Here is a 27,986-nt window from a genome sequence, read left to right on the forward strand (position 1 = left end):
CACGAAGAAGCGCCTTTAACTATTTACGGTTGATCAGGCCGCCTTGAAATTTCCGTGTCGCATTGCCATGTTGTCAAAAATTTTTAACGTCTTCGGCTCGGATGTAGTCTGTTCTTAATGGGATAGGCTTGACTTACTCGTATTGTGAGGCAGCCAAAAACAAACTTTACACAGTCACAAGAACGAAGTCGCGACGTCAACGACTAACCCGTTGAAAACTAACACGCCAAGAATGACAAGGCAACTGTGACCAAGATAGGTCCACCTATCGAAATGTGGGCCTGCTTGTCTGAGGCACTTTATTGATATTCATAGAACTTGTATGGAGTGTGACATGAAGCTTAGATTGTTAAATATGGTTCCAGTGGGCAATTCATTAAAGAAAGTTCTGCCGATTTCGAATCTTCTTGCGATGAACCTTTTTTCGTAAGAGTGACCATCTGAAAGCTTTAAATTAATACACAATCATTCTGACGTGAGCTTGCGTGAGTTTGCGTTTTCATCGGTTCATCAAACGCTAGGTTCCTGCTAAATAATAGCGTAGTCTCCAAGGGGTTGTTCATGACATTGCGTCGTACAGATGGTGCCTACTTTAGAGAGCGGATAAACTTTTGGCCAGGAGCGCGTGCTGCTCCAGAAGAATCGTTTAACAATTTTTCGGCAGAGCGGTCGTGCAGGTTCGCACGAAACAGGAACGTTTGGACTGAGACACAAAAGAAGAATTACAATCAAATGAAAATTATAGAGCAATTGCGCTTAAACTGAACATATATTTCAGATTAATATTTCTTTATGTGAAGAATTGTTGTCTCTTTAAAAGTTTTAAGTGTTAGTTGACTTACATTGAAATATGTCATACACAGTTACTCATCAAGCTGTGTCCTAGTAACTACGGGTACATTTAGGATTTGCTCAATGTTCCGAGGAATGTTTATATAGAACATGACGGCATGACTTGAGAAGCATAACTTTTCATTAGAACCTCGGAGCACTCACCAGTAGGCTGAAAGTTATTACCAATTCTAAACGACAATAAACAAGGTAATAATCAGTGATTTGATGTTCATAAACAAAGGTTAGTGCTGGTTTCGGGCAATCTTTAACGCTACCCTGTTCTATCCTGTGCGATGCTTTCAATTTATCAGATCGAAAAGCTCCAAATAACGCATATGAGGCAGGATCGATAGGAAATGTCCTTAAAAACGCCCGCAAACGTAAACAATACAGTCGATCGTGTTCTCTTCGAACCGCGTCTCTTCTGCGTGCTAAGGTGTTTTAACAATTAGGTAATGCAATTTCTCAAATGAAAACCCAACGCACGCGTGGTAGCTTCTCCCCGTCCGACGACCCACTAATTGTGGTACTTTGTATCCACCCTAATCCAGTCTACAGGAACGTCGAATTCGTAATGAGATGACAGCCCGAAATTCTCGGACCGTGGACGTCGCAAGAAGCACGGGCTTGCTTACGCGAAAACTGCACCTCATTCCCAGTGTGACGAAACGCTGTGATTAGAAGCGCCAACACGCTGACCAGTTCCTTTGTTCACGAAGTTTACGAAATGGTGCGCGCTATGTTGAAGTTCGACACTGTTCACGCGGACGACTCTGTTCTTGGGTGAACTGCCCTAACAACAATTCAATTGCCGCTTCATGAGGTTTCACAACCAAAGTTAACGTGTTAAGCACGTCAATTAGCTCTTAACTAGTACAAGTAGTGATTAGTATAGTTGTCAACGTCATCTGTTTATTCAGAAAGGCTCTTTTTCAAACATAGATTAAACAAAAAACACTTCACAAGAGATGGGCCTTTGAGGGGATAAAAAAAATAACACGCACGTTTATGAATTGACCTTTTTTTTTCAAATTCCCCCATCGCTTTCCATAGTGTAGGGCGGCCCGCCAGTTATTCCAGACTAGCTAACGTCCCTGCCTTTCTTCTCTCTCGTGTTCCTGTTTGCTTCCTTTCTGAAATTTACGTGCGTAAATAAAAGAACAAAATACCCAAAATGAATACTTCTTGTCAATTCATGCACAGAACGTTTGAGCGCTATTTCATACAATTAGAAACAATAACACATGTACTTCGAATAATATTAATGCCTCGCCCTCATTTTACAAAGAGTTATACGCTATCGTTGCGACAGTTTCGCTATAGCGACGCCTGTTTATCTAGCCTTCTAATCTGGCTGGTTACGGTGTTAATCGTAAGCGAGATTATGGCGTGTTTATACATACGGTCGGTTATTAGTCGCGCTCACAATGCATTGTCTTCAAAATTCAAGAAGTTACGCGCGGCATCTTGTTTGCTCAACGTGCCTTGACATCGGGCTTCACTGCAGCGCTTGCCGAACACGCGCCGGAAGTTGCGCGGGATAATTAGGCGGACTACACGGCAGGGAAGACGCTTAACTTTCTTGGTGGTGACCCAAGCGAGGGTCTAGCTTCCGTGCTATGTTTCCAAGACGATATCTTGCCAAAAACACTGCGAGTAATTACCGCCCTCATTATAGGTACGTACATGTCGAGCTTGTGCTGCGAGCACACTGAATATCACCCGTCCTTGGGAAGCATAATGCAGTAGAGAGTTATAGTTAAGCTGGTTTACGTTAACACCGCACGAGAACAGGAGTTTAAGCTCGGCGATCTTTCGCTCTACCAGATAAACAGGTTTGGCATACCACCTATCGATCGAGAAAATACACCGTGACTGTTTTCATTATGCTAAAGCTACAAAATAAATACGGAGCTTGTGTTTTTAGTATATGGCTTAGTATCACTGGTCCTTTGGATATAACGGTGACGAACATGGGCTGTGGTACATTCGTTTAGTCACTTTCTAGCGCTCCAGAGCACGCTGGTGACGCACGTGACATTCGGCTGGTCGAAATCCAGAGCTCTCAGTACAGTCCGCTGCTTCTCTCTGAGCATCCTGCTCGAGCTAAGAGCACTCCGAGGCGCTCTCATTCCGACCGACCTCGGAATGAGACCGAGATCTGATCACGTGACTGCTCCAGCTTTTGTTCTGGCGTGACGTGAACCGCGGCTGCACCTGCTCGCCTAGTTTGTTTCCAACGGACAAAACTGTGACGTTCTTCCTCTACTGGCGTCCGACTGCTCTCGCGAGCAGCAGCGCTTTCAGATCGGACGCGCTTTCTCACATTGGGCTCAGGAACGAGCTCCGAATCGTTGCAATCTGGGTTGGAACGCGGTAGCGCCAAGCCGAATGTACCATTAGAAAGATATTTCGTAACTGAAACGCTGACACAAAGCTAATGTCAAAGCCATAAAGCGAGCTGTTTTCTTCTACGTTTTCCCCCGCAAGTCACGATTGGCGGTTTCCGGGGTCTCCTGCTGTCTGCATGATGACAAAGAGCAATGCATGATGACAAAGAGCATAATACGCGTTGAGCAACTTTGCTGTCGGCTAAACTGGTTTCTAATAGGAGTGTCAAGAAGACGATGTTGATATGCCAACCTTCTCCAACGACTGAGCGTTTTGGTTCTTCCCTATGCACTTAGTACATATTATACATACAGAAATGCGTACGTCACTACAAAGAGTCTAACAATGGATGATGTAGTCGAACCCCTTGTTACGAACTGGGAATAATGGTTGTTCCGCGCGCTGCGTGCTTCATCGCGTCGCCGTGTGTCCCCTTTTCTATATTGCGTCGTTGTCACAGAGCTGCAGCTTATCTCTCCAAGAGTTTTTCGTAAGCCTTCGCAATGAAACCATCGATGGCTCAGAGAGGGCTGACCGACACGCCTGTGTGGATTGCCGCAACGGGTGGCCGGCGGGATTATGTCCGGAGGCGTGTATCGGGTGAGTGTTCCACATCGTTAGTACGCACGCTGGTTGATGGTGGTTTTCTTAAGAAAGCTGGGGGAACGATTCTCTCGTACCTCTATACAATTAAGGCAAACGCTTTTGTGATTCCATATGATCGATAGTACGAAAACGGAACGGGGCGCGGTGAGCTATTCATTACTCTGTCCGCGCAACCGATGGTTACGGCCTTCCACCGTTTTCAAGAGAAGCTTGTTGCGAGTTGCGGATTTTGGTGGTGGCGGTGGCGGCGTTCTACGAGAAAAATCCTGAGCCGCGGAGGGCAGAGAAATGCGGCCCTCCAAGGCGCGTCGGTCACCTTCGTACTTGTAGGCGCCATTTTCCATTAAATGGTGCTCTCTCGATTCGCCAGCTACTCGGCGATCAGCCGTTTATGACACGGCGATCTGATCTTTTATGAAAACGTCTTGTCATTTCACGTTGTCACATTTCATTGTCGCCTGGGTATGAACGCATGACCGTCGTTGTTGCCTGTAGGAACTGAAGTGCGGCGCTGCTAAGCACGTGGATGAGGGTCCGAATCCCGGTATCCAGGAAGGAAACATTGGGAGGGAGCATTGCGCAGTGCGATAGAAAAACAAAGAAAGAAAAGCATTGGTCAGGAACGCACACGCCAAGCTTTGCTGGTTCCCATTTTCCCAATGTGGGAACGGCTCCTAATTTGCTTAACCGCAGTTAGCGTAGTTAAGAGCAGATGTGGCACAAACGTGGTATTATGGGCTCTGCCATATATGCTTGTTGGTGTTGAGCGCCATTTGAAAGACTACACTTCGCCAGTTCCTCAGATTGTTGCTGTATTATGTCCAGCGCAATCGGCATAGGAACGCTTGCGGTGGAGTTTACGAAACAGCAGCGCTGAAAACATTATTGGCTGCGGCAGTGCGGGGCCCGTTTTTATCGTTATCTGCTTGCAGCATTGAGTTCACTCAGCGACACTGATATTCAGAGTTTGCTGCTTCTGCGATATTTTTTGGTTACGTGAACTCTGCGATGGTCCTACTGAAAAAACTGCTACAGATATCAGTGGGCTGCGTAATGTACTCAGGTGTCAGAGATCTCGGGGGTGCTGATATTTACGGGATGGAATGAGAGACGGAGGATGCCATGGGACCACGCTAGATATGCTAGAGGAGATCTACTATGCTCTATATCAACTAGCCCAACTTTCAGCTTTAAGTCAATGAGAAATACAAATTACTAAGAAATGCACAACCAACTATCAGTTTCAAACCTCGTCGATTTCTTTTTCTTGCATTGCGTGCAGCACAGCTGGTGGCACTGGATCGCTTCGTGCACACCGATGGCATAATGCAAAATTGATGCCCTACCTCTTTCATGAACAACCCCGTAATAATTTCAATAATGCTGCGCCCGTCCTCGTTCACTTACTTGTCCGTGTTTACTTTACGCAGCACCTTGTTTCCGTAATAACTCTTTTTGAGGTTGGCCACCGGCCTGTGATTGTACTTCGCAAGTGCTTGTGTCTTTTAGGCTTGCTCAGAATGGTCGACTCATGTGTAACTACCATTCGTTTGAAGTTTGTTTTTAAATCCTGTGAAGAAGCGGTGTGTAAAAAAAAATCACAGCATATCCACGAGGTGAATGGTGGTGAGGTGGGCGAAGCTCCGAAGGTTATGGGTGATACCGTTAATCCTCCGAGAAGTTCGCCCGATAAAATCATCATGCAAACACGTGAGGCACGGTGAAGATCTCGTTCCTGATGCAAGAAACCGCGGTGAGGTTATTATCGAATCAAAGTCGATCACATGTCGCAACTGTGGCCAAACGAATGAGCGAGAAATTCCCGCTCGAACCGCGCGTCCGCTCCTTGAATGTGAGACCACTGGCGCCGCTTGGTCGCCGCTTCCCGCGCACGAGCACCATCAAGGTCTGCCAGGCGCCGCGCTCGCTTCGCCGCCGCTTCTCGGGCTCGCCTTTCGGGGTCCGCTGCTCGGAGTGCACGTTGCGCCGCGGCGTCATTGGCGCGCACCGTCCCGGGATCCGCCAGGCGCCGCGCTCGCTTCGCCCACCAAGGATCCGACACGTACGGCGACGATCCAGGAGACTACCTCCATCTAGTGGCGATTCACACAAGCGCACTATTGCACACACTTCTATTGGACCAACGCCATCTAGGAAATGAGACGAGAAATGGTTATGACGACACAGATTGTGTACAACGCCATCTAGAATATCATCACTCAACTGCAGTTCGTATGTAATTCTATGAGACAGCGCCATCTGATATACTGTTCGGGAGATACTGCCGGTTATGCCTGACATGGGACAAGGTTAGACTAAGAGGAGCTACGCCCCTAAAACACAGCCGCTTAAAACACACTTCGAGCTGTGGTTACAATGCACCCAGTGAATGCAATGCTGAGTCAAGCGCTGTGAGGGCACCACGCCACAGATAAGATCAGTAGCGTGTCTCATACTCTTTCACATGCTCGATTTTGCCGGCGTGTCGCCTTTTCCCCTGTTATTCTCAGCCCTGCCTTTAAAATGCAAAACGAATTTTGTTATAGAGCGGATACATTTTATCAGCAGTATTATAACTATGGAAGCCTTAGCTTCGAGTGCAAGGATTGCACAAGTTTCCTCGTGGGGAAAAAATGAAGAAAAGCTATGCAGTCCCGCGTTGACTTACTGTTCATTACGTCACATGAGAGATTGCCCTTTATGTCAAAGTAACGTTGTCAAGGGCGCTCATTCTCGCATGTCAGTATCAAACTTCAAAGTGGCAGCTTCATTCTTTCTCGTCTCATCTTATAAAACTTAACTTACCTAATCGAACCCAAAACATAACTTTTAGTTAGTTTTCTTTCTTTTAGCTGTGCGCATATATTTGTTACTACTGCAAACAAGGTGCCAATACTCGATTGGCATCTGTTTTTTTAATAGATGCGCTACGTCATTAAAACTTTCTCGCGAGTAACATGTTCTCGTGATCGATTTTTTTTTTGAGCGCAGGGCTGCTCACTCATTTGAACATATATTTAACAAGCGCTAACTTTTAACCAAATTTTTAGCGAAGTTCAAAATCTCATCACTTAGCGCATTGATATAGGTTATAATAGTTACAGAATTCGTGGTTTATTTCTGTCATTCTTCTTACAATCTTGAAAATTTAACTTCCGAGCCGTTCATTACGCTATCGTGAAGCTCGTACTTCTAATTAATTTTTCTCAAAAAACCATGTTCACTTTTGGATCTGCCCATTATATTAAGCGATGGCATGACGTAGCTTACCTCAATTTTCTCTCTGCTTGTTTAAAGTAAGGCTTGCAGTTTGGAATCAACTCTACAGCAGATTGTTTTATAAAACTGCGTAGTTATTTTATTAATTATGTATGTGACGTTGAATAGGCACATCAAAATCCCACTGCTGTAGCTCCCGTAAACGTTGGCTAGCACTACTGGCTCCAAGCTTTCCTTTAAACATCGCTCGGTGACACATACATATAATACAGAACGGGCAGTGATGTCATAACAACAAAGTAGCCGCATAGCCAGCTCGGATTATCTCATTAAAAGAAAAAGGTGCTTTCCGTTCTTCGTTAATTATGATTAAGAGTTAAAGTGCGCAAATGTATATATTTACCTGCACGTAAAGTATGTGCAGACACATTTTGTTTATGGTTGAGAAAAAAAGCGGAAGTAAAAACAAGAATCAAGTACAGCTTGCATAGTTAGTTGGCAGATATTGATTCGACAACCTTGCCATTTATCACTGTCTAGTTTTTCTTTTTTTTTTTGCAAACGCTACAGCACTTTAGCGCTGTCATCCGCTTGTGCAGAGCTCTTTCTATATTCTATGGCCCGTGAGCTGACGAGGTAGCTTGCGATACGCTATGAGAAATAGTTTGCTGAATGGCATCTATAATTAATTATCGCCGTGTTACAACTCTTGCACTATCGCACGTACTGCGACCTAGCGACGGAAAAGGCCGCGCAATGCCCCGCGCAGTGTGACTTGCAATTTTTCACGCGATATAAGTTATTGTAAATGTTTGCCAGAGGCGGGTGTTAAATATGATCTTGAATGGAAGAAAAGTTTGTTCACTTGCAGTGCTAGTTACGGAGGACAGAACAGTACTAAGAGAATGCGACAAGTGAAAATAATGATGCCTAGACGTAAAATATATAGTGAAAAAGTGACAGCTTATGGTAAAGGCACCTAGACTAATGATAACAGGTGCTTGTTTCCACTCGCTCGATAGGGTGGCGCTGTACTCGTCGTCAACTCGCCTGCTGCACCGCTTATAACTTGTCATAATCGCCGTTACGAAACTTATATTCATACTTGTAACATTGATTTATGTCCTTTGTAAGACAAGCAGATATTATTTATTCAGAAAATATGCATTGCCATGAATTTTGCCCTAATATCTCTCCCTTCTACTACTAGGGTAAGTTGCGTAGTTTCTTCTTGCCTGTTTCCCAGTCAGCTTTGTCTCCACTTTTTCGTTAGTTGTCCAATTACGTTTGTTTACTCAGAAGTTATAACGTACGCCTCATTGTCCACACGCTCCAGAGCTTATTTTGACGCCGCAATTTAAGAATCGAGCGTTTGATGTGGTCCATGAGATTCCTAATATAAGAGTGTGTTACCACAGCCTTGGACGCCAATAGCAAACGAAACCGCTTAGCGACAACTTGTGAGGCTTGTTCGAACCAGGGCTGGGCAGTATCGCGATACAAGAGTATCGCGATAGTATTTCAGAAATACTTTTGTGTATCTGTATTTCTGTATCGAGATACATTTGAAAAATGTATTTGTATCTCAGTAGTGAAATACTTTTACGATGTATTGCTTGTATCGCGATACAATGTAGGACACGGGTATCTCGTTACATTTTCTTTTTGTCGGAAATGAGTTTACGCGTGTTTCCAAGAGGGTATGACGTTTTTTTTTTTCATTTGAGTTTGTGCCGAGACAAGCAAAGGCGCGCTGCCGGTCTCCAACAGAAAGGGCGGCGAAGGTTTGCCCTCAAGCACAGAAAGGCCCATGTGGTAAAGCGCGCGACGCCGCAGACGGCAGAATCGCGGAGGCAGTGTTGTCGGCTCTGCCGACGAAAGTCGATGTCTCTCAAGGCCAGTGCAGCTCGCCTAGTTTTTTTCGGGCGGCAAGCCATTACTAGGTGACCCCCCGCGCGGATACCGCCTTGGAACAGAGGCTTTGCAATGCTTCGCGTGCGTTCAGTTCTCAAAGCGGCAGCACTTCTAAAAGCAGTTCCCATAGTCGCGGCGGAAGTGACTAGAAGATGGCTATCTTTGTCGGGCTTTCAGCCACCTCTCCAGCGTGTCAAGGTGCGTTCCTAATTGATCACAAGCGTGAAACGGTCTTTTGTGGTACCAAGCTCCCCCACCGCCGGAGGCGACTTCGCCTCTTGCGGCTTGCTGAAATGGGTGCTGGTAGCGTCGGTGGTGGTGACACCTTTATTGAAGAGTGAACCTTTCGGCCTAGGCGACTAGTGCTTGCTGTAGTTTCTGATGGGGCGCTCTGAGCAGGTGTCGCTGTTTCCACGTCTGTTTAGAGAGCTTGCAGGAACGACTTGGGAGGGCTTACACCCTCTGACCCCCAAAGAACGTGATTTTAGGAAGCCAATTTTTGGATTGTGCAGTTTCTACATATTGGGCTCGATTGCGCGTATGTAATTAAGACCGGCCTATATGGGCAGCGGAATCCTCAGCCGTCTGACCCGGCGCCGACCGCGCCAGACGGCTGAGGATTCCGAATATGGGACCGACTTGGGCTTCTGAGCGGTCATAACAACCTGCGTGAGGGAGGAAGTGTTTCGGTATCTAAATGGCCCGAGAAGAAATGTCGCCGTGCTCCCGGCCTATCCGGCTATGAAGGCGGTATTTATTCTCTAACACAAATTTGTGCCCGTCTGCAGCGCTAGATAAACTTTATTCTTGCGCGAGTCTTGTGCTGAGGCCGAATCGACGCTGTCTAGAAGATAGCGTGCTTGAGAAGCTCACACAGCAACCTACTCACCAAAGCAGATCTTATGCGCAAAGTAAACGCATGCTTTTTCACTGGTGTTCATTAGTGATTCGAGTGATTTGCTTAAACTATGCTATTTCTAGCATAGCTCATTTAGTTGTCACCAAGCATGTCGATTTCGGTACCAAATGCTTGTTACTGTTGCTGTGAAATAGTGTACTTTTTTATTGCGATTGATATGTGTAATTATGTCATTATTACTAATTATGTACTTGGTAAGCCCCCCCCCCCCCTGTGTGATGTCTTAATGGCGCTGAGGGCACTGTAATAAATAAATAAACTGAAAGTTTCAATGCACTGCAAGATTATTTACACCATTATGCTGCACTTATAAATGTCCTTTGCGGAGTACGAGCATCCTTGAAATAAAAAAAAGTATTCTTGTATCTGTATTGCTGTATCTGTATTCCGGAATACTTTTTTCGTCATATTGCAAAAGTATCTGCGAAATATCCCGTTACACTAAAGGCAAATGTATCTCAGTATCTGTATTTTAGGCTCCCGGTTCACGTATTTCGATATCTGTATTCTGGAATACTTTTCCGAGTATCTCTGCCCAGCCCTGGTTCGAACTGCAACTCGTTCGAAAGATGCTTTATATTGACCGAGTGTTGTTCTTGAAGGAAAAGTATAGAAGGACTGCGTATGAAGTACAATATAAATTCTAGCACTTCATAACAGCAGTCTAGTCGAGTATGTTGGTTTTACTCCGTATCAGCATTGCATGGTGCTCTGGTTAAAGCTAAGCGTCACAGCATCTCGGTAACAGGGTTATTTATGTCGTAGACATCTCTCCACCTACCCTGTATTGCGCGAATAATATCAAGGTTACGGACAATCTAACACTTTCTAACATTTGTTGGAACGTTGATGTTATGAACTGAAAGGCGACAGAGGACGCGCGCCGAAAACGGCTGGCGATATTTCCAGCACCCACCGCAATTCAAACCTACCAAGAATCAAGCTAGGCACGTCGTTATGGCAGCAGATTTAACGCGCAGGGTGCGTGTGCTACGTCGTTTCCACACTGGAGCAGAACGAATGATGCCAGTGGACATCGGCTTGTAAAGGACCACTGTATGACGCACTTACGCCTTCTTGGTTTTTTTTTATTCCCACAGTATTTAGCTGCTAAAAATTGGATTTTCCTTGTCCATACCCCCAACCCGTCACGCTAACGACTTTTGGCATCTCCGACACTATAGAAACGCTGCATTTTTATTATTATTTTTGTTTGTCAAGAGGCCGTTTCGTCCCTACAGCTTCGCCCTGCTGCAGCGTGAAGAAAAAAAAGTAACCCGAAACTGCCGTCCGTAGAGCGAAGTCAATGCAAAATTCGAGCGCGTTAACTACTGAGCTAACGCGCAGCAGCTGTGTTGGGAAGTCGGTGCAATGTAACGAAATTCGCGCGGACTCTGAAAGAAGCGTCGCCTGCGCATGCGTTTTAGAGGCCTTAGCGAGCAGTGTGTATATTACGCGCATTGCGTGGGAATTGCTCGTGACAAGATGTGGATGTGTCTGTTTGTAGTGCTTTGGTGTCGTCCTAAAAACAAAGGGGCGTACATGAGAATGATGCTGATTACTCTTAAATCTTGCCACATACACGGAGTAGTAAACCAGAACGTTACAAATTTTTATCTCAGTTTTTAGACCAGCATCTTTGTCTCATAATTCATCATAGCCTCCAATTGCTCTGTTTTCTATAACTACAGCTCTCCGAATTTGTCTTTTGGAGCTGTAGCCCAAAATCCTAGAACCATGGACACGTACCTCGAAGGCACGGTAGGGAACAAGGGCACTACTGACATAGAGGGAACAGGTCTGTACGACCGCCTGTAGACTTGATGTGCTGCCCCAAGTGTGCGCGTGACTCTGTCTATCTCATTCTTCTGGCTCTATTTTCGCGCCTTTATCCCTTCCCGCAGTGCAGGGTAGCTAACCACACTTGCATCTTGTTAACCTCCCTGACTTTCTGCTTGTCTCTCTCTTTCTATTTTAGAACTCAGGTCACGCGATGTGTGCCACTGGTTAACTTTCCATGCCGACAGCTGCATTAGGCACGTAGCCTTTAATATGTGTATCATTGCTAGCACCCAAACACGACATAAACGCCAGTTGTTGATAGTGGCCGCTCGATTGAAGACCAGTCGTTAAGTGTATTCATAAATACCAATTGTGATTGAAGTTAGAGCGAGTTAACTCTATCATATGAAAGATGTAGAAGCTTACGGGCTCTTGCGGAAAGATCTAATTAAAACGTAACATATACTTCACGTGCGATTGCTGGTGCACTAACGATAAAAAAATGTAGTCGTCGTACTGAACGTATGCCATCAATTTTGCTTAGGTGGAAAGTAATGCGGCTGACGAAAAGGGAGCTGCGAAAAAAGAAGCTTGCACAATGATGGCCATGCTCGTGCCTTGGGAACCACGTTTTCAGAGGCAAAGCGTGGGAGGCGCAACGAAGCAGGGTGGGTGTAGTACGCGGCGAAACTGAATGCAAGGGGTGGCTTGCGAAAGCAAGTGGCGATGTCGTGTGCGTGCTGCCGAGCTCTCAGTCTTAATGGAACCTGGAGATCTCTACTCGGTTTTCGAAGGACGAAGGCAGTTATTACGGCACGAAGGCGTAGCATGCGATACTCTACCCGAACACGTGGAGTCATCTTTCGAATACGAGATACTGCAACACCAGAGGCACGCAGACGGAACAAGAACGACAAGTGAAAGCGCTGTGTTGCTCCGTCTGTGTGTTTCTTGCGCTGCTGAATATCGTAATTATATACCAACACGACGAACTCACCACTTTATTCGTTCGACTTTTCGCATTAACACGGCTGATCGACTTGCTATGGCGAAATCAAATTGCAGTGAAAGCCCCAGCTGTCATTGTGAACTTGGACGGTGTGCTTCTTCGTTTTTTTTTCTGTTTTTAACCATTCCTGAGTGTAATAGCTTTTTTTGTGTGAAATATAGTTATGCCTTTGCCGCGGCCGCTTGCTTCCCACAGAGGCACGAGCAATACACTCACCGACGGAGCGACGGTTTTAGTTAGCGGGACTGCGTAGAGTTCAGCGCGAAGAAGTGCCTCCCGCTGGCATTTTGTTCCGTGCTCAGGGGCGACGCACAACACTCTGTACGCGGTGCTCTTTGTGCATCATTAATAATGCGGTGGCTTTTCGTGACCAGAGGCAGGGCTGTTCGCTCACTCTTGAACCAATTTCAATGCGGAATGGCCATTGGCGCGTTCGAATCTAATCGACTTGGGAGTGCACTCAGAGACGCTGTGGTTAAAAAATATAATAAAATGTTTAGCGAACCAATATCTATAACGGTGGGAAATCCACTCAAGCACGCGTAGGTGATCCTAACTTCAAGAACGCGCACGTGATCTTAACTTAGATTGATGGGCGCTGCCATCTTGGGCATTTCCACGAATGATTTCCCTGTTTTGTCTGTAGTGACGTCAAAATAAGAAGGTGCATCTGATTTTTTTCTGTGTGCTTGAGTGTCCTGCAGTACTGTTTACACCATCGACGCTTGCACAATATGTGAACGTTAAGAGCACAGAAAGGCGGCACCTAAACACATTCGTAAAGTCGGCGTCAGTTCCATCAAACGGCACCGACTAAGGCCTTTACGCCGAGTCCGAGCACATTGTCGAGAGTGACGATTGAAGCCGCCATGTATTTGGAGTCAGCCTTGGTACCGTGATTCCTGTCAAGTAATGAGACGTCCTTCTTGAAGTGGACCAAGCTGCAAGTTCAATCAATGTCAATACTAATGAGAGGAGAAATCAGCGCGTCTTCGGAAGTCGTTTATTTCAGAAAGAACTCCTCGATCCTTCCTGTCATGCGTTCTATTCCATCGCAGTTTTCTCTTAATTGCGCGAGCTCTTTCTCTCTTCTGCTTTACGGCGACAGCCTTAAGTGGCTCGCTGCGCGGCCCCTTGAGCAAAACACGGCAGGCGAATGGAGAGGTGTAAAAAACCCCGTGATTGATACCAACATTGACGTCATAATGTGACATCATCGTCATAATGTGACGCCGCCATGGCGTCCCATATCACCATATGAAGTTACGCGACGACGTCACTGCATGACCATATGATGACGTGATTGTCGATTGTTCAAAGGTGGGCCGATACCGGAGGCAGCAAAACCACAATGCGTGAGGTGCAGACAGCTTCAGTGCGGAAGGGTGGAGGTACATTTTTATCAACCAGAACATCAAAGTAATTCATTGCCTCTTTCTCACACTGCGGCTCGTTATGTGTCGCAGTAAGTCTGGGCCAAGTTAGTTTAAGTTAATGCATTTGCAAGTCTGCAGCAGGCTTTCGCCTTCAAACGTTATAGAGTTTGCAACATGCTGCCAAATATTTATTCGGATGGTTGCTCTTAGGCCTAAGACGTTTAAAAAACATCCCAAGATGTGGCACACTCATCCTAGAGCACTTGTAGATCCGCTTGTCTTGAATATATTAAAAGTGGTTTACTTTTGCATTGGTCTACTCAAACATCTTTATCAAATGATATCATTCTCAGCGATTTTTACGGAGTTTGGTAAACAGGTATGATTGAAGAACACTGGGGGCCACAAGAAAACCAGCACAGTAACCAAGTAGCCTGCAAATGTTGTGAGTGACCCTTGTACGTAGCTATACAGAGACATTAAAAGTTCCCGTTCTGCGTATATTATCTAATCGAACATGTCTTTTTTCTTTATTACCAGTGCTTTTTTTTGCGGAGAAAAAAGAAAGGGGGGCGAGGGGCGTAATTGAACCAGTCAAACTTCCCTTCGATTTCACCGTGGACTAATCGAAACACAGCTTAACTATATATATCGATGTCAGAGTAATAGGTAGCGGAGACTCAGCCGTGACCCAAAACGAAAGAGAAATGCGAAACAAACAAGACAAAGAAAGAGGAAATGAGGGTTTTGATATGGTTTGAGCTTGCCAAGGTCAGCGCTGGAGCTTCCGCTTGCGGGATGATTCTGACCATAAGTGAACCGCCCATTTTCTGACACCCATACTACGGCGACTCGCACTCATTAGGCTTTTTTATTAGCGGCGAAGCGTCGTTTTGACCCACCTCCACAGCGGCCTGATAGGCGCCTCTTCTGACTAGGTTGTACCTTGAGACAGAGATAGAGAGAGATAGAAGGAAATACGTTTGATAAACTAAGAAAAACTCGGCGCCAACCAACTCGATCGGGCTCGCGAATGGCCTGGCGATGATCGCTGCAGAGGGTATTGTTAGAGCAATGATAACCAGTGGCATCTCGAATGGCACCTTTGCGTTGTCGTGAGGGGAAGAAGGGGCCTCAGTAATCTTTTTCGCATTTGATGCGATTCTTTTTCTGTTGATAGAACAAAGAGAAGGAAATCCGATAGCATGTTTAGCGTGTACATTTTGCTTACCTACGAGTGTCTGTCCGTGTTTTTTGGCTTGGGATTTGTTATGAACATTTCTCTGTTGGAAAACAGTTACGACTAAAGTTTCGGGCTCATCTTTAGTTAATAATTCCGAGTAAAACAAATCTGTAGGAACTAGCTACAACCTGTACCGTAGTGTTAAATGGTAATATAGCTTATCGCACTCATTAGGCTCTGGCCCGTAATACTGCACAAACTATCATCAGAGATTCGAGTTTACACAGTATGTATGAGCTACATCTTTCTGAGATGCAAGTATCAGTCTGTACAATGAAGGTCGTCGCTTATGAAAACCACCATTTAACCAAGCGCCCTTGCGACGTGGTGTCTTCATTGAGCCATCAACATTATCGGTACAGTGCTGACAAAAAAAAATTAGGTGGTGCCTTCGAGGAGATAATATGGATAGAGTTTTAAAAATGGAGATACTTTCAGTCAATATTGTATCAGTGTTGAAATTTGGGCTTGTCGGTGCGTTATCTCGAAGCTTTTGAGTGCAGTGCAGTTTTACGCACAGTGCTTACGGATTGAAACTCGAAAATTTAGGGCTAAGTAATGTACATACTTTCGTTTCCAGCACCTTCAGTTCGTGTCATATCGGCGTACTTTTGACTTGAACACTTACATCAGAATCAACACTACTTTTCGCTGCCAGATTCATAGCGACATGACGCGGTTATTTTAAGCAATTGCTCATAGCAGTCGTCATACTAAAAAAATTAATGCCTCGTTTCAATCGGTGAGGGCTCCGCTTGGATGCACAAGAACGACACACTCACGGAGCATTAAATTCCAACGATAACTTTCTTGTTTGCACTGTATGCATGTGTGCCTTGGCCTGGCTGCGCGTCCATGTACTGATTGAGCTACAGCTAAACTTCGTTATGTAAAATATTGTGCAAATTCATATAGCGTTCCGTCACTCCCTGACTGCTTCTACAGAGGGCGTTTGGTGCATCCTCTAGATGTGGTAGTTCCGGCGATTTGCTTTATAAACCAAGGCTAACCCCCGAATGCAGAGATGTTACTTGTCTCGCACTTGACTCAAGACAGCTTTTCCGCGCGCCATAACCGGACTTGCGGGCGACTTGCGGGCGACTTGCGGGCGACTTGGCTCGGTCGAAGTCAGGACAAGTTTCAAGTCTGCTGCGGGGCTAGCTTGAAACAGTCTTGATGCGTTATTTCAACATGGCCTGCCTCTCGAATGGACGGCGCGCGGAGGTTGTCTGCGTTTGAGTTTGCTTGCCACGCTATGGACTAGAATTTTCTGAGGTACATTGCCTGCCGAAGATTCCGCGACCCGCCTTACGTGACCGAGGAAATCCGATGGAGTTGTACGACTAGGAACAATTCCACGCTCGCTACAGGTTCACCAAGAACGCCATGCGGCAGCTTCTGGCTATGTTGCCGCTCCAAGAAAGCAGGGACAACCGAGGACAGCCTGTGCCTCCCATGTTGCAGCTACTCATGGCGCTCAGGTTTTACGGCACTGGCACATGCCAGAGAGTCACCGGGGATCTCGTCCGCATTCTGCAGTCGACAGTGTGCCGCGCAGTCGGAAAAGTGACCCTACTCATCGCAAAGCACTTGTACTCGATGCTGGTGCGCTTCCCGCAGCCGGCGGGATTTCCTAAAGTTATGCGGGACTTTTATGAAGTGGCCGAATTCCCTGGCGTTACAGGATGTGTCGACTGTACACAATTACTAGCCCCGGTGGTGACGACGCCGAAGTGTTCCGTAACCGCAAAGGCTATTTCTTGGGACTTCCTCGTAGCTTTAATTGTATTACAAACAGGTGGATGAGCTCTTCGTTCACCTCGCAGGACGCACATGGCAGGCCTGTGTCTTTTTCGTTGTTCGCGACAAAGCTTCCAGCAGATAACATATCCTGATCATGTGCGTCCCCCCCCCCTTCCCTCACCAACATGCAGTGCGGCATTGCTGCACCCCGCGAGGTAAAATTCCGCCGAGGCCCATGATCCCGGCCCCCGCTTCTTGTCTTGTTTACCAAGAATCAGAAGTTCAAATAAAGTAGACAAATAATGAGCATTTCCAGTTCTATTCTTTAGCTTTTTTGTCAGGTGGCGGCACCCACATGGGCCTGAACAAGGGCTTCGTACACTTTGTTCCAAGAACTTGTTGCTTTTTTTATTTCTTCATATATAACTTCGACCTAGCTCGCTACAAGCATGTCCATAGGCGAATAGAAAGGCTAGTACCTTGAAAATTCGCGATACCTCCCTTAAAACGTGCGAGCCAGGGCAGCGCATATACACTCCAAGTTCGATAAGAAAAAAAACGATGAAAGAACACAACGCAAACCGTGCCGTGTTTCGCATTTTTATGGGAAATTCTATTCCTTCATTTTTATGGGAAATTCTAGGCCAAAACAAGCAAGCTTGGAGTAACGCGCCGCGCTTGGGCGGCCACTGAAACCAGCGTGCAACGGACGCCTTACACAAGCAACACTGTGCATCGCTGCGGCGGCGGGAACCACGTGTCGCTCGTTAGCAGTAAAATGACACAAATATGCTTGTAGCACTCTGATCTGATAGTTCTTTTGAGATATACGAACTTTTCTTTCTATAACACGTGCCTTACGCCAACAACTTCATTATTAGCCTCAGTACCAGGCGAGCAACGGGTTTCTGCATTGAAGCTCGTTCTTGACTTGACCAAGCAAGACAGCCTGAGCGTCTATGACACGCGAAGGCCGACTTGGGCGCTTTCAAGTCCGCTGCTTGCTTCGGACCGACTTGCACAAGTCAAGTCGAAGGCACGAGTCAAGTAACATCTCTGCATTCGGGGGTAACTGAGAATAAACTTGCACCACAGTAAGACTGTCACAGTCCTCAATCGATGAAACTGTGCTCTAAGTAGCAGCAAACCTGTAATCAGTCGTTCAAAGGAATATCTTCTTTTTTAACGCAGTGGTCTCCTAACATATAAAGGGTGAAAAATGGTTTTTGTCTGCTCAGGAAGGTCTTGCGTCTATTTAAAGGCTCATCACTCCCACTTTTTCAACCTCGTCTACTTCGTTTCGTTTTCTTCCCATCGCTCAATCTCCTTCCACACCTGCGCCCGTCTCAAACTGTTATCAAGGTCGCGCTTAAAGCGCTAATGTAGAGTCCAACTCCTGATGAAAAAAAGGCAGCAGAAACAAAATGAGACGCATTCGGCTTTTCACTTCCTCTTTGCTTCCTATTGCTCCCAATGCATTTCCGGGAAAGAAATGTTTCCTCCCACACAGGCGTTATTGAACGAAGGCGTTCAGACGCTGAAGTATACGCCGCGCTTCCGGGTCTGGATAGACTTTTTCTACGCGTTCAGTTTACGTGACTTTAGTTCTTCTCCCAAGATGTCTCGTTAATGGTTCTTGAAACCAACGCTTTCCACCCAGTAATGTTCGCACCGGAGCGATGAGCGTTAAGGGTTGACGGCGCAAAAGACGTCAGTCGGAATGGTTTTTCAATGATGGTCTTTTATCTGTAGACTCTCCAGTCTGATTTGCTATTTTTACGCATCGCCACTTTCTGCTTTCTGGGGGCACCTAACAATATCGTTGGCCAGACTAACTTCTTCCTTTGTGCCTTTGACCTGACCGGACTGCACTTTCACTTGAAGTTCTTTCTGATAGTTTAGTGATGACACATTTCACCTCACAGAAGAAAATAAACTTTTAAATCCAGTCTTCCGCATGCACTCCTCGCAAATCAGTCACGCTCCTTTTATATCTTTCTTTACTGCGAGAACGGAGTGAGTGAGTGAATAAACTTTAATAAATGTCCGGGTGAGGCGGGGGGAAGAGGGGATTAACCCCGGTCCCGTCCCACTCTCCATCGATGATGATGGCGTCAGCTGACGTCTTGAAGCCCTTGGACCCGGGCGCCATCCTGGGCTTGCCGGACGGCCCAAGGTTGGTCGGTCAGCTTGTCACTGGTGAGAGCCGCCTCCCCGCGGCAGCGACGCCGACGCAGCCGACATCACACAACATTACTGCAAAAACGGAACTCTGTTTTTTTCTTGCGGAATGTTCAAACTGCAGCCTCATGATCCTCTTTATTTCTCTGTATTTTTGTAAACGTTTTTTTTTTTTATATATCCTTCTTCATGCTTTGTGTACATTGAAGTTTACATTGAGAGGGCGAGATCTTCGTCAAGCAGCCTAAAAACTGCTTTTTCTCTCACTCCTCGTGTTCTGAATTGTAAATGAAATAAACTTGTACTTCTCTTTCCACTTTACCTAATACTATTCATTTCATGTTTGCGCATATCTTCTTTATCTTTTTCTCTCAGCTTGGGACGCCAAAGAATGAAATCACAAAATGAAAAAGACAGGAGCCCTTGCCCTATCAGGAAAATCAGACTACAGAAGCTTGGCGTGTGCCTGACCTACTACTCTTCTTTCTTTCTTTCTTTCTTTCTTTCTTTCTTTCTTTCTTTCTTTCTTTCTTTCTTTCTTTCTTTCTTTCTTTCTTTCTTTCTTTCTTTCTTTCTTTCTTTCTTTCTTTCTTTCTTTCTTTCTACCGCATTGTGCAATTATCCCTCCTAATTGTTTCCTCCATCCACCATGCTGGGCATTCGACCTTCATCCATTCATACACGTGCTTAGCAGAGCAACAATTCAATTGCTACAGGCAACAACGTCGATCATGCGTTCATAGCCAGGCAAAAATGAAATGTTGCAACTTAAAATGACAAGCGACCTTATAAAAGATCAGATTGCCATGCCAGAAATGGCTGGTCGCCGACAAACCCACGATCGAGAGAGCATCAATTCTTGGAAAATGGCGCACGCAATTACGCATGTGACCAGCGCACGTTCGAGGGGCCGTATTTCTGTACACTCTCCAGCGCGAGTTTTTCGGGTACAGCGCTGCCGCCGCCGCTCTCACCATCGAAATCTATAACTCGTGACAAGCTTCGCCTGAAAAAACAAATAACGAAAGTTTGTCTGTATCATTACAAAACAAAGCCAATCGAAGGCCGATAGGAGTTTTGTCACGCGAAGATGAGAACCCCGCAGCGTTGCAAACGAACAATGCGATGCAATCACCACGTGTCGGTCGTTTCCTTAGCGTAAATGGTACCCAGGGCCAAGGGGAGAATGGAAGTGCCTTGCAGGAACGGGTCGAACGTCACCCGATGTTACTGAGAGTACGTGCCCAGAGCAACGACACAATAGCAACAGCTGGAGCATGGGACAAGCGAAAGTGTGTGCGCGTCATTTCTCGTAGCACGTCCACATGTTGTGTAGCACTTCTAACCACCTCAACGAGAAACCGGGTCTTCATGAAGACCATGTCCGTTTCGCTTGATGGGCGGCCGATAACATGCCCTCCACGTGCGATACTATCTCCTGAGGCCGTCTAGGATCGAATTTCCTCTGACGGTGGGAATATATTCGGCTGTCTTGTCGAATCACGCAACCCTATGTTACCCTTCCGTGTGCAGTTTCGCTTGGAGTTCACATGCATTCCTAACTTCACGATGATCGCTGACTGCTATGCCTGTAAAAATATATGCGTGGATTAATCAGACCACTATCATGGGCTCATAGGGTGTTACAAGTGGAATGCTGATACATGTTCAAATATACCAGTTATTAGCCGAAGAGGAATGAATAGAAGTTAACTTGCTGGACATAAAGTCAGCATACAAAACGATCACTTGAATGTTCAGTGCGCTCATGCCGTTCCAAGACAGTTACAAATTACACAATTTTCAACTATACCGAAATAGATTCGGTTAGAAGGTATGTCTAAGAAGAAAACGTGCATATAACAAACCTGCATTTCATGTCCAGTACGTTGATTTCATTAGGTTGCAGATTTTATGAATGGCACTAGTATAATCACAAAGCTCTTTGGCCCTTATAAAAGTTCGTGAGTGGAATCCTCTATCAACCGAAACTGCAGAATACACAGTGGTCGAATAAGTAAATTAACATAAAACAAATTTTTCGAGTTTCACGTGTCAAGATGACCACCATATGATCATTAGCACGCGTTAGAAGGGGAGGGGGACGTAAGGCAGAGTAATTTTGACCATCTGTGGTTTCTTAACCTGCATCTAAGTGTTAAATACGCGGGTGTCTTTTTGTTATTATTATTATTATTATTATTATTATTATTATTATTATTATTATTATTATTATTATTATTATTATTATTATTATTATTATTATTATTATTATTCACGCCCCTCCGACAAGCAGCCGCAGTGGCCAGGTGTGTAACCCTCACACCCGAGCTTAGCAGCCCAACTACCCATTCCCTAATTTACCGCGGTGTGTACGTGTTGGTCCCTAACTTGAATTTAGCAAACATGGCGGGCCGGCCGTATGACTGTAGCATTTATTCTGCTTCACTTTTGTAATGCGCCCCACCCGGATACCTAATATTGGAAAATGAAATAATGTATTCCTGATATTGAACGCAAATTTTCTTTCACCCGCATTCTGTAATGGGTTACGATGTCCGATTTCAGGCAAAAAACACGGGCCTATAACGTAACGGCTCAATAAATGACGTGACTTCAACTATCGTATGCATTTGCGTACTAACATCACATCATTAGCGCCAGCTTACGTTGGTTTGTATTGGCTAAATGATGGTAATTACATTGGTTACGATGGCTATTTGTGGTCATAGCACGCGTGCAGTGTCATTTTTCAAAAACGCACAGGGTCCCTTATGCAATCGCCTCAGGCAACTTGAAGGCGATGGCCATCTTCTTTTTCTTCTCAGTTGTGTGTTGATCCTCATCGTTACATCCTAATGACATCACGATGACGTCACCAATTCTTATGATCTCTGACACAGAATGACGTATCGATGGCGGCATGTTACATTGAAGTCATTTGACTTTTGGCACGCCGACTGCACAAACATTTTCACTTGTGCATGACGTGACTTTTACCGACCTTTATTTCTTTGTTTTTGTTTTTGCATAATTCGTGTTGACGATGGGGCTCGCCTCGCAAAGTATCGTCTGGTCTCTCCAAATCTAGAAGACGCCGAAGACGCTGACGGTCACTTTTCGTGTTTGATGAGGCATTTAAGGCTTTCGCCTTAATATGATTTCAGTGATTGAGTGGCGAGCCATTGTCTTTCGTTTTAAATAAAAGCTGCTACTATCTCCCAAATACGTGTGGGACGTTTCCAGATGGTGGGTTAATTCCTACAGCGGCCAGAGCAACATAAAGATTACAGATGCAATGCTCATCCGACATGTTCAATGCACGCCAATGCAAACGAAGATAGGGAATTTTATGTGGTACTGATAAAATGGCTCATAGGACCGTAACCATACGAGGTAACAGCAAGACACTGGGTCCCCAAGATGCATTGGGTAAGCTGCTCATGAGTTCGGAGGAGCAGCACAGTTTGAGAGTTGATTCAAACGCACGGGACACCACATGTGGGGAAGTTAATAGACAGATTTAGTTGGGCGTGCGCAGCGGCTCTGTGGACGCAGCCTGCCAGCCATTTCCTATGGCAGGCTTCGTCCGTAAAGCTGTTGCGGACGCTCAACTAAATCTGTCCAATAATATGACAGACAGGGACCACACTGCGTCTTGACCCGCTCTGCCTCTGCGTTGTCCTTTCGGGGACCCAAGACGCCTTGGGGACCCAGGCTCGTTCTCGATTTTCGGGTAATTGGACAACATGAATTCAAGAACCAAGGCAAGAACCCAAGACTGGCTAGCGCTCTGCGCATGCGCACTTTCAGCTCGCAAACTGCTTGTGTCCCCAATTCTAAAGCTCTATATAACGAAGAAAAGGCCAAAGAGAAAACATGTAATAACATAACCCAAGAAAATTGCCGACGGCTAGAATAATTCCGGTTTACTTACTTGGCGCTGGTTTATTCTGCACAGATACTGAAAATCAATTCATTCGTTCCAAAAAAGAAAAGAAAATTCTACTGAAGCAATATTTATTTTATATGTGTCGATCTCTGACCGCGTTATTCCTAAAATCACAAGCAACCTATCACCGCGTATTTCACAAGGCTGAATCAACTAAAATTTGGAGCTGTGCGAGCAAGTTGCATAAAAATTTATGGATGGGTGTTTTCAGGGGTTGGCTTCCTTCAGCTTTCGTTCACATCCGATTGAGTTGCGGATCCCGTCAAAGTTGGTACGCCTGCGTTGGAACAATTGAAGAAACCTGAGAAATATGCCCTTTAAATTTGTGTATGAGGCACTGCAAGGAACATCACATCATAATCAAAGACTTCGCGATTAAACGGGTGAAGTGCGCTGAAGAAGTTGGAGAAACATCCCAAACTTGTGAAACGTGAGGAAAGAGAAAACAGCCGTAATTTGAGCTTATGATTTAGAGCTTGCCGACACAACTCGTTAAAAGTTTCGGAGTGAAATGCGAGTTCGCGATCACGTTCTTTCTTTGTTCTACAGCTTCGCGCTGGCTGTAAACACGAAAAATATATAAAAGTAAAGGTACCATTGCTTGCCCACAAGTTCGCTGTTAAACCCGAACAAAAAATAAAACAGACCCATTCAACTACAAAACATTTTGAAGATTGTTCTACTATGCAGAACTTCGATCGACCTTAATGAGACAAACATGAGCACTATTTTAAGTGAACTGCGCCTGACACGCTTTCATAATTTTCGCCATTCATTACGTCACTGGATTGAGCTTAAGATTGTGAAATGCTGCTTCGTTCATCTTTCGGTGCTTAGTGTCATATAAGTTCAATAATAATGGACGAACAAGGGTTATGTTGACTCCTGCGAGGTGCAAGAGAGAGAGAAAGTTGAGATGAAAAATCAATTAGAGTCATTCCCAAGATCGCTGTCTTGAGAAAAACATGAGAATCTCGTACAATTAGAATATTGTGTGGTACAATGTGAATTTTCTGAAAGGCGATAGCTCCGCCATGGCGGCGAAGCGTCTTGCATCTTCCCAACTCTTTTTTTACAAATATCTTGTTATGCCTCATCAATGAGCTTCGAGAAAGGCTTCGAAATTGTCATATTTTTCAAAACAAGCTCAAATAAGTTCAATCATAAGTTCAATTATTTAAAAGCTTAGCAGGAGTGAATCAGGTAAGAAATTCTTTATTTTGTCAAGTTAGAGACATTAGCAGAAACACGTCAGGGTTATGGTGAGCTGTGTTCAAATTTTTAGCGATGTTGCTTCTTTTTGAGTGAACACATTCTATCAACTTCACTTTAGTCTTCTCATTTCAAATGAAGCAGATGTCGATGTTTATTCGCTTTGCTCTATTGCCAAGAATGTGCAACACGCGCATCGATGCAGACTTAGTACCACCATTTGCCTTCTTGTACCCGGTAGCTGCAAGCCTGCAATTAAGAGGACTTCCGTTGTTTCTATAAATAACCGTACTTTAGAGTTTTAGTAGTGCAATCGCTCATCTTATAGGGATCTTGTGAATGTGGCTCCTTGTCATTTAGATGCTGCACGATGTGCCTGGAAAGGCAAAACAACATTCATTTCGCTGTGAGAAAGCTACTAATTTTGAGTACTAGAAAACAAATTTTTGCTTGCACAGCACTTATGATTTGCGGCGATTTCTTTGCTGAGGGTAGCGTGAATTCAATTTTTGACAATTTTATTCTTAGGTTTCCATCATTTTCATGCATATGACCGATTAGATCCCTTTTTAACAATTGAGGTGCAAGTTATGGCTGCGTTCGTGTTAATGCATAAAAAAAGCCATAGTGATTCATTTTTATCGGTCATTTGCGTCATAAGGTCTGCTTTTTGTAGACATCGATGTTCATCTTGCATTGTGAAGCTCGCAGTAAGCACTTGGTCTGATTACTATTTTAGGACTAAATTCGCACCACAAATCCCGCGTAGACCTCCGCAATTTTCCTTTTTATGGTTAGATATGAGCCCAACGGGTATGATTTGGCAAATTTACTTTACTGTGCAACTTTAAAATGCGAACAATTTATATTAGTTTCAAGAGTAGTTGCTTGCTTCCTTTATATTTTGTGCAAAGCGTGAGTATCTTTTCACAAATAAAGCTTATTAGCTGAATTTTCTTCCTGCTAAATAACTTCACGTTTCCTTTCTATGCGCTACATATGCTTTTCTTTCACCAGTGAGCCATAGAAAAATTGAAAGAAAAATCAGTGAGAGTCTAGTGCTAAAAATGGGACCAGCAACACGCTGTCATCGAAACCTGCTCCGTCAGGGACAAACTGATGATACAAAAAGTTGCTAATTTCGTAACACCTAACAAGAAGCTCCTGATTGAGGTGCTCTTTATGTAGATTTCACTTACTCTTGGAAGAGAAACAGCACAACTAGCTTCTCTTTATTTTGCTCAGCATACGTTAGCACTCCTAAGAAGTTCTACTCGACCAATGATGTTTTTCAAACATCGCCAAGTCGAGAGATCCTTCAGGTGCGGGTAGTGTGCTAGGCCATTCTAAAATTCTTATATAGCTAATTTTATATCTTCGAAGGAACAGAAGTGGCAGGTGATTGGGACAGCTTAGCGCACCGGTGCCCTTCTTCCAGAGGTTGACGTTGCCATCTAAGGCGAGATTTTCTAGTGTACTTTTTGTTTGAGTGTTTGAAGTGAATCTTCTGCAAACGCTGGGGAGGACAACTTGCCAACATGGTCTTGTAGAGAGCGAGGTTCATAAACGGAGAACGCTGAATAAGGAACTAATGCCACACACACGTAGCGATCGAAGAAAAGCAAGCATCGGTAGCTGGCAAAAAGAAATATCCTGAGAAAGTCACGATGCTGTAAACCACAGAGAAAGATTACCATCCCTTATTCTTAACATTTCCTCACTAGTGTGCAGTGATGGTATTGCTAGGCGTCCAATTTTTTGTAGTATATTATTGCAAGTTCATGAACTTCCCTTCTTGTTTCTTTGTTTCTTTCGCTCCTTCTTTATTTTACACGCGGAAGCACATATTACCTTACCGTTCCTTTCTTGCCGTTCGTAAACCAACGGTGGACATCTTAACGCAGCGTACACACACGAACACAGAAGAATAAGGAAAGAACCGACGACAATTTTTCTTTTGTGTTGTTGTATGTGCGCTGTGTAAAGATGAAGATTTACTAACTTGGTTAAATAGCCACCTTACTCAACGGTGGACAGTAATTGGTGCTATCTGGGCTTAACGTATTTTGTTGCACACTGCCAGTGCTGTTTACCACTTGTAGATGTTGACTAATATTTTCTATATATTGAATAACGCTGAGTAGTAGTGGCTAAAGTGGGGCTAACACTGGATGAATGGTGGCCTAATGATGGCTAATATTTGACTGGTCTCGTGCTTTACTCTTTACACACGTCGGCTAGCTTCAGTATGAGTTTAAAATTCATTCATGAAACATTTTACACCAAATGATATACACACATGTGTCATATAGAGACTGTAATGAGACCATCAATTGGTTGTTACACAGAAAGCGCAAAAACCTAATTGTGATGTCACGTATTCAGTAACTGAGGGGTAGTGCGAGCTAGCGTTCACTACAGTCACCTGTTTACTATTTCTAGCGCAAGATAATGTTCGCTAAGTCTGAAATCAGTGATTGGGCTAGCCACTAATTTAAGCGCCGTTGCAATGTTCCCGTACGTCTCATACGTCAGAAGTATTTTCCCAATTCTAGCCATCACGAGAGTGGCAAATAAGTAACAGCTGAATACAAGGCATTAAAAAATTGTGGGTTGTATTATGTTCCAGCGTCCCTGTTCATAGACAACCTGCGGAGGTTTAGCCTAAGCGTTTTCCGTTATTGTCCGTGACTTACTCCAAGGGACAGGGTTAGTGCGCGCTAATGGCACGTGGTAAAATAGTATTTAGTGCATTGCTTCTTTACGCCTTTCTCAGGCGGGCGCGATAGCTTACTAGGCCTTTGTCGGCATATATATTTCCGAACAAATTGTAGGAGACGTGACTTTCCAGGGTGGTTGACCGAATAAGCTGTTCTGCTTCAGAGCAGTAGGAAATGCCCTTTTTCATTTGCGAAATAGTGCAATTCAAGAACTTTCCAGTGATTAGCATTTTTAAGGCTGCCTGGTGCAAACTAATCACAGAGAATATGCGCAAGAAAATGACACACCCAAGCAAGTTGAAAACTCACTCTTAAAGGCATGAAGACCACAAAAATTATTGAGCGAAGCCCAAGCCTGTATCGCAGACCACTTCCAATAGTGTCGCCTAGACCCCATATATCTGGCAAAAAAAGTCGGCTACAGCCGAGGAAAACAGCAATAATTTACGTCTATTGTAAATTTTTAAAAAGATAGCTCGCCTGCTTGCAGTGCCTTGATATCTTTGTGCTTTCTTGCTTGCTTAATCCCATTTTGCCGCTACTGCGCATTAAATTTTCAGTTGTGATAACACATTTGTTTAGCCAGTCAGTCTACTGTTGTTTTTCCCGTAGTCTTTCATTATATTTTTTTAAAATAATACCGTTCTTCTTCGATCACCTTCCGCAACTTCGTGCGATATTGAACAACAGAGGTGGATCAAGCGGATTTTAAGCTTCAAAGAAAATAGGAATCCGCGTCGTAGGCATCGTAATTGCGAGCGCCGTTGCCAGAGTCAACACGAACGTCACAGGTAATCTGACCAAGCTTTGAGCCATCTTGCGCAATTGATTTTCTTTGCTTCTGTAGTACAATGCCGCAAAGCACACACACACACACACACACAC

This window comes from Rhipicephalus sanguineus, chromosome 10 (assembly GCF_013339695.2).
Source record: "Rhipicephalus sanguineus isolate Rsan-2018 chromosome 10, BIME_Rsan_1.4, whole genome shotgun sequence".
Lineage (NCBI taxonomy): Eukaryota > Metazoa > Arthropoda > Arachnida > Ixodida > Ixodidae > Rhipicephalus > Rhipicephalus sanguineus.